Here is a 9,043-nt window from a genome sequence, read left to right as displayed (position 1 = left end):
TGACTCTGTTCTGAGGATGCTGTGTTCATCAGATAACCCCACAGGCTGAGAAGTTACTCTTCAAAGTTTACCCCATACTTCATAATCTTACAGAAAAGGGTCTGGAACCAGGGAGGGAACAGGGCATTTATTTATAGTGTTCTTAAGCAGTGTTATTAATCTTTTTGGCAAGATAGCTACTTGAAGGGTGAGTCTTATGCATTGTAGGATATTTTGCAGCATCCCTGTCTTCTCGGAACAGATACTAGCATTGCTCTGCCCTCGCTCTTTAGATTGTGATAGCTTAAGAAAAAAACCTTCAGAAACTGTTAAGTGCCTTAGGGCAAAATGTGTGCATGAGCCAAGATTAATCATCCATTCCAGCAAATTCTCTGATGGAAAATCTTTCTCCCTGCTGCTGATAGACAAGACTTCTCCTACCCTTTCCATGGCAAGCAAGACTTTTGAATGCTGTCTTGGGGTTTCGATTGCTGTGAAGAGACTCCATGATCAGGACAACTCTTAGAGAAGACAACATTACATTGGGACTGGCTTACAGATTCAGAGGTTCAGTTCAGTATCATCACTGCAGGAAGCATGGCAGCATCCAAGCAGACTCGGTGCTGGAGAGGAAGCCAAGAGTTCTACACTCGATCCAAAACCAATCAGGAGAAGACTGGCTTCCAGGAAGCTAGAAAAAGGGTTTCAAAGGTCATGCCTAAAGTGACACACTTTGTCCAACAAGGTCACACCTACTCCAACAAGGCCACATCTCCTATTAGTGATACTCCCTAGGCAAAGCATATTTAAACCACCACAAATGTCAAATTCAAATTTCAAAAGCCAATAGTCATTTATAGATGACATGGTCTTAAATATAGAAAAATTTAAGGAATATGTATGCAACCACAGCTATTAGAATTAATAAGTAGGTTGCAGGATCCATGATGGATGTACAAAACTCAGCTCTCTATATACTCATAATGAATAATCCAACCCCCCTCCTTTGTTAGAGCACCGAGAATCAAACTCAGCATCTTGCCCATTCCAGGCAAGTGTTCTACATTCACCTGGCTCCCCAGCCCTTGAATAGTTGAAGATAAAGCAAAGAAAACAATTCTATTTACAATAGAATAAAAAAGAACAGAATGCTTAAGAATAAATTTAACTAGAGAAGTATGAGCTTGAATATAGGACATACTCTTGGAAGAACTATAGAGGACCTAAGGAAAAGACACTCATTGTTTTAAGACTATGGTTATTTTGACTTAACTAAGATGTTTTCTAACAAGAGACAAAAGGGTCTAGATTAGATGGGAAGGGCTAAGGTTTACACCCAAGCAACTGAGTCTAGCAGCAAAGTGCCTGACCTCCAAAACTCAAGTGTTCAAGGGCCACAGTGGGTAAATACCAGCCCAGGATCTTTTCTTTGCTTTCTTTCTTTTAATTTAAAAACTGAAAGCAATGTCTATATTTTTAGCTGTCTAAGCGTTAGTTATACATATTTACATACATTTATTTTATATTCTGTTTATTTTTGAGATTACTCTTTAATTACAATATGCTCCCCTCCCTCTCCTCTCTCCAGAGCCTCCCAGATACCCCTCCCCAATCTTCTCCAGATCATGGCTTTTTGTTCCCATTGGTTTATACAATAGATTTTGATCATGGTTGACTCCTCCCTCAACTCCTTCCGGATCCTTCCACCTCCCTTCCCACCCAGCTTCACATTCTTCCTCTAAAAAACAAAAACAAAACACACCAGAAAATCAAAACAAGCAAAAACCTATAAGATAAAAAATATACCAAAACAAAATCACACAAACACACACACACAAAACCCAACAAACAAACAAACAAACAAAAAATGTGGAGCTATTTTCATTTTGAGAAAAATATATAAACAACTTTCAGATATCTATAAATGATGATTTTTAAGCAAATAAATAAAAATGTCCTTTTGACTTATGCATGCTGTGAAGCATTATTGAGATACTACAGTCATGTGAGCTGCACACACTAAGGAATTAACAACCATGCAAGTGTCCGCTTACATACTAGTTTATATCCTTCTAGGCTCCTGAGGGCTGTTTGGTGCATAGTAAGGACACTAGATCATTAAGAGAAGAAGTAAGGAGGGAAGGGGGTGATTATAGTGGATCAGAACCAAGATATCCGGGGTGAGTGGATTATGTATCAAAAGGCAGCAACCTGTGGTTGATAAGCATGTGTTCTTTGAATCCAGCCCACTTGACTCTGAATCCCAGTGCTTGCCACGTTCCATCTCTGATTTTGGGTGTGTTCTCTTTCTTTATTTCCCTGGGCCTTAGTTTTCTCATCCATAAGATGAAAGTAAAATAAGGCTTTTATGATTGTTAGTATTGATCGTCAGCTTGCTAAGTTCTAGCATCCATAAGGAGGCAAACCTTTTGCATGTCTGTGAAAGCATGTCTAGACTGGGCTGTTAAATTCCCCCCCGCCCCCAGTCACCCTAGTTCGGAATGTTTGGCAGGCCCCTTTCTTCATGTCTCTAAATTGACACAATTGCGCCCTGTAATCTGTCCTATGGTGCCATTAATGCTGGAACCCAGGAATTCTTCATAGGTACTTGTTGGTTGTCCTCTTGAAGTTTTTTAGTTACAGCCCCTCTCTGTTCTAAGAACACTGAACAATTGTGAAATCTTAAATATGAAAGACAAATGTAAACAACTTAAAAAAAATTGGGATCCTTAGATTCAGGTACTGTATTAGAAGTCAGGAAACAACAAGTCCCTTCCTACACACCTTGGGCACGGAGTCTGCGGACAACCCCAAGGTCCCCATAGGACTCTCCACCGGATCTTAGGACCTCTGGTGAGTGGAACACAACTTCTGTCAGGAGGCAGGTTCGAACACCAGATATCTGGGCACCTTCCCTGCAAGAGGAGAGCTTGCCTGCAGAGAGTACTCTGACCACTGAAACTCAGGAGAAAGCTAGTCTCCCAGGTCTGCTGATAGGGGCTAACATAATCACCTGAGGAACAAGCTCTAACCAGAGACAACTATAACAACTAACTCCAGAGATTACCAGATGGCAAAAGGCAAACTTACTAACAGAAACCAAGACCACTCACCATCATCAGAATGCAGCACTCCCACTCCACCCAGTCCTGGGCACCCCAACACACCCAAAAAGCTAGACCCAGATTTAAAAGCATATCTCATGATGATGTAGAGGACATCAAAAAGGACTTTAATAACTCACTTAAAGAAATACAGGAGAACACTGCTAACGAGGTAGAAGACCTTAAAGAGGAAGCACAAAAATCCCTTAAAGAATTTCATGAAAACACAACCAAAGAGGTGATGGAAGTGAATAAAACCATCCAAGATCTAAAAAGGGAAGTAGACACAATAAAGAAAACCCAAAGTGAGGCAACACTGGAGATAGAAACCCTAGGAAAGAAATCTGGAACCATAGATGCAAGCATCAGCAACAGAATACAAGAGATGGAAGAGAGAATCTCAGGTGCAGAAGATTCCATAGAGAACATTGGCACAACAATCAAAGAAAATACAAAATGCAAAAAGATCCTAACTCAAAACATCCAGGAAATCCAGGACACAATGAGAAGACCAAACCTACGGATAATAGGAGTAGATGAGAATGAAGATTTTCAACTTAAAGGGCCAGCAAATATTTTCAACAAAATTATAGAAGAAAACTTCCCAAACCTAAAGAAAGAGATGCCCATGAACAGAAGCCTCAGAACTCCAAATAGACTGGACCAGAAAAGAAATTCCTCCCAACACATAGTAATCAGAACAACAAATGCACTAAATAAAGATAGAATATTGAAAGCAGTAAGGGAAAAAGGTCAAGTAACATATAAAGGCAGGCCTATCAGAATTACACCAGACTTTTCACCAGAGACTATGAAAGCCAAAAGAGCCTGGACAGATGTTATACAGACACTAAGAGAACACAAATGCCAGCACAGGCAACTTTACGCAGCCAAACTCTCAATTACCGTAGATGGAGAAACCAAAGTATTTCACGACAAAACCAAATTCACACATTATCTTTCCACGAATCCAGCCCTTCAAAGGATAATAACAGAAAAAAAAAACAAAAAACAAACAAAAAAAAAACAATACAAGGACAGAAACCACGCCCTAGAAAAAGCAAGAAACTAATCCTTCAACAAATCAAAAAGAAGACAGCCACAAGAACAGAATGCCAACTCTAACAACAAAAATAATAGGAAGCAACAATTACTTTTCCTTAATATCTCTGGACTCAATTCCCCAATAAAAAGACATAGACTAACAGACTGGCTACACAAACAGGACCCAACATTTTCCTGCTTACAGGAAACCGATCTCAGGGAAAAAGACAGACACTACCTCAGAGTGAAAGGCTGGAAAACAATTTTCCAAGCAAATGGTCTGAAGAAACAAGCTGGAGTAGCCATTCTAATATCCAATAAAATCGACTTCCAACCGAAAGTTATCAAAAAAGACAAGGAAGGACACTTCATACTCATCAAAGGTAAAATCCTCCAAGAGGACCTCTCAATTCTGAATATCTATGCTCCAAAGGCAAGGGCAGCCACATTCATTAAAGAAACTTTTGTAAAGCTCAAAGCACTCATTGCACCTCACACAATAATAGTGGGAGACTTCAACACCCCACTTTCATCAATGGACAGATCGTGGAAACAGAAACTAAACAAGGACACAGTGAAACTAACAGAAGTTATGAAACAAATGGACTTAACAGATATCTACAGAACATTTTATCCTAAAACAAAAGGATATACCTTCTTCTCAGCACCTCATGGTACCTTCTCCAAAATTGGCCATATAATTGGTCACAAAACAGGCCTCAACAGATACAAAAATATTGAAATTGTCCCATGCATCCGATCAGACCACCATGGACTAAGGCTGATCTTCAATAACAACATAAATAATGGAAATCCAACATTCGTATGGAAACTGAACAACAGTCTTCTCAATGATACCTTGGTCAAGGAAGGAATAAAGAAAGAAATTAAGGACTTTTTGGAGTTTAATGAAAATGAAGCCACAACATACCCAAACTTATGGGACACAATGAAAGCATTTCTAAGAGGGAAACTCATAGCTCTGAGTGCCTCCAAAAAGAAACTAGAGAGAGCACACATTAGCAGCTTGACAACACACCTAAAAGCTATAGAAAAAAAGGAAGAAAATTCACCCAAGAGGAGTAGATGGCAGGAAATAATCAAACTCAGGGGTGAAATCAACCAAGTGGAAACAAGAAGAACTATTCAAAGAATCAACCAAACAAGAAGCTGGTTCTTTGAGAAAATCAACAGGATAGACAAACTCTTAGCCAGACTCACTAGAGGGCACAGAGACAGCATCCTAATTAACAAAATCAGAAATGAAAAGGGAGACATAACAACAGATCCTGAAGAAATCCAAAACACCATCAGATCCTTCTACAAAAGACTATACTCAAAAAAAACTGGAAAACCTGGACAAAATGGACCAATTTCTAGACAGATACCAGGTACCAAAGTTAAATCAGGATCAAGTTAACGATCTAAACAGTCCCATATCCCCTAAAGAAATAGAAGCAGTCATTAATAATCTCCCAACCAAAAAAAGCCCAGGACCAGATGGGTTTAGTTCAGAGTTCTATCAGACCTTCAAAGAAGATCTAATCCCAGTTCGTCACAAACTATTCCACAAAATAGCAGTAGAAGGAACTCTACCCAACTCATTCTATGAAGCCACAATTACTCTGATACCTAAACCACAGAAATATCCAACAAAGATAGAGAACTTCAGATGAATTTCCCTTATGAATATCGATGCAAAATTACTCAATAAAATTCTTGCTAACTGAATCCAAGAACACATTAAAACAATCATCCATCCTGACCAAGTAGGTTTTATTCCAGGGATGCAGGGATGGTTTAATATACGGAAATCCATCAACATAATCAATTATATAAACAAACTCAAAGAAAAAAACCACATGATCATCTCGTTAGGTGCTGAAAAAGCATTTGACAAAGTCCAACACCCATTCATGATAAAAGTCTTGGAAAGATCAGGAATTCAAGGCCCATATCTAAACATGATAAAAGCAATCTACACCAAACCGGTAGCCAACATCAAAGTAAATGGTCAGAAGCTTGAAGCAATCCCACTAAAATCAGGGACTAGACAAGGCTGCCCACTTTCTCCCTACCTATTCAACATTGTACTTGAAGTCCTAGCCAGAGTAATTCGACAACAAAAGGACATCAAGGGGATACAAATTGGAAAGATGAAGTCAAAATATCACTTTTTGCAGATGATATGATAGTATATGTATAAGTGACCCTAAAAATTCCACCAGAGAACTCCTAAACCTGATAAACAGCTTCGGTGAAGTAGCTGGATATAAAATTAACTCAAACAAATCAATGGCCTTTCTCTACACAAAGAATAAACAGGCTGAGAAAGAAATTAGGGTAACAACACCCTTCTCAATAGTCACAATTAATATAAAATACCTTGGCGTGACTCTAAGGAAGTGAAAGATCTGTATGATAAGAACTTCAAATCTCTGAAGAAAGAAATTGAAGAAGATCTCAGAAGATGGAACGATCTCCCATGCTCATGGATTGGCAGGATCAACATTGTAAAAATGGCTATCTTGCCAAAAGCAATCTACAGATTCAATGCAATCCCCATCAAAATTCCAACTCAATTCTTCAACAAATTAGAAAGAGCAATCTGCAAATTCATCTGGAATAACAAAAAACCTGGGATAGCAAAAACTCTTCTCAAGGATAAAAGGACCTCTGGTGGAATCACCATGCCTGACCTAAAGCTCTACTACAGAGCAATTGTGATAAAAAGTGCATGGAACTGGTATAGCGACAGACAAGTAGACCAATGGAACAGAATTGAAGACACAGAAATGAACCCACACACCTACGGTCACTTGATCTTCGACAAGGGAGCTAAAAACATCCAGTGGAAGAAAGACAGCATTTTCAACAAATGGTGCTGACATGATAACCAGCATGATAACACACTGGTTATCATGTAGAAGAATGGGAATTGATCCATTCCTATCTCCTTGTACTAAGATCAAATCTAAGTGGATCAAGGAACTCCACATAAAACCAGAGACACTAAAACTTATAGAGGAGAAAGTGGGGAAAAGCCTCGAAGATATGGGCGCAGGGGAAAAATTCCTGAATCGAACAGCAATGGCTTGTGCTGTAAGATTGAGAATTGACAAATGGGACCTCATTAAACTGCAAAGCTTCTGTAAGGCAAAAAAAAAAAAAAAAAAAAAAAAAAAAAAAAAAAAAAAAAAAACAACCAAAAAACCAAAACCTGTCAATAAGACAAAAAGGCCACCAACAGATTGGGAAAGGATCTTTACCTATCCTAAATCAGATAGGAGACTAATATCCAATATATATAAAGAACTCAAGAAGGTGGACTCCAGAAAATCAAATAACCCCATTAAAAATGGGGCTCAGAGCTGAACAAAGAATTCTCACCTGAGGAATACCGAATGGCTGAGAAGCACCTGAAAAAATATTCAGCATCCTTAATCATCAGGGAAATGCAAATCAAAACAACCCTGAGATTCCATCAGAATCTCAGAAGTCAGAATGTCTAAGATCAAAAATTCAGGTGACTGCAGATGCTGGTGAGGATGTGGAGAAAGAGGAACACTCCTCCATTGTTGGTGGGATTGCAAGCTTGTACAACCACTCTGGAAATCAGTCTGGCGGTTCCTCAGAAAATTGGACATAGTACTACCGGGGGATCCCGCAATACCTCTCCTGGGCATATATCCAGAAGATGTTTGTACTGGCTATTTTTGTGTCAACTTGACACAGCTGGAGTTATCACAGAGAAAGGAGCTTCAGTTGAGGAAATGCCTCCATGAGATCCAACTGTAAGGCATTTTCTCAATTAGTGATCAAGGGGGAAAGGCCCCTCTTGTGGGTGGGACCATCCCTGGGCTGGTAGTCTTGGTTCTATAAGAGAGTAGGCTGAGTAAGCCAGGGGAGGCAAGCCAGTAAAGAACATCCCTCCATGGCCTCTGCATCAGCTCCTGCTCCCTGACCTGTTTGAGTTCCAGTCCTGACTTCCTTTGGTGATGAACAGCAGCATGGAAGTGTAAGCCGAATAAACCCTTTCCTCCCCAACTTGCTTCTTGGTCATGATGTTTGTGCAGGAATAGAAACCTTGACTAAGACAAATTGGTACCAGCAGAGTGGGGTATTCCTGTGACAACCTGACCATGTTTTGAGGAGGACTGTGGAAGGACTTTGGAACTTTGGGCTTGAAGATCCATTCGTTGTTAAGAGCTCTGTCAGATGTTGTGTAGGAGCTTGCAAGATAATGCTGAGAACAGTGCAGAAGATGGAGGCCTGGTTTGTGAAATTTCAGAGGGAAAATTAAAGACTCTCTTCAGGGCCATTGCTGTTTTTATTGTGAAGATTTTGTAGTTCTGGTTAGCTGGGCCTGAAGAATAAGCTGTGATTAACAAGATACCAGAACTACTAAACCAAAAACTTTGCATTACTGGGACTATTGATGCTGGTTAGCTGGAGCTAAGAAATTAGTGGTGATTAAGAAGAGACCAGCATCGTTGAGGTGACATCTTCTGGGAAGTGTTTTCTGAAAGCACAAAGAGGCTGTGTTCCAGAGATAGGCAAGGTTGTACTCCTTCTGCAGTGGGACTTGGTAATGTGTAAGGGTCACCCAGGTGGTACTGGTTTTGAAGGCATGAAGGGGTCACGTAGAGTAGCTGAGGCTCGGCACTGTGAGAGGCCATGGAAGGCCATTGGTGAAGGTGCAGCCCCAGTTGTAATTGAAGGCCAAGACTGAAGGGGTCATGCAGTGTTTTGGAGATGCCAGTACCACGAGATGACCACCAAGAGCAGCAGCAGCAGTGGAGTACAGGCATCTGGAGCCCAGAGGACGACGTGTGTGCTACAAAGGGCATGGCTGGAGAAGTGACCCAAGCCCTTGGAGGAGCCCAGAAGATCGTGAGTTGGATCCCAGACGTTGG

The sequence above is a fragment of the Mus caroli genome, unplaced genomic scaffold (assembly GCF_978045245.1).
Source record: "Mus caroli unplaced genomic scaffold, Mus_caroli_1 scaffold_7, whole genome shotgun sequence".
In the NCBI taxonomy this organism is placed as follows: Eukaryota; Metazoa; Chordata; class Mammalia; order Rodentia; family Muridae; genus Mus; species Mus caroli.
Note: the sequence above shows the minus strand (reverse complement) of the source record.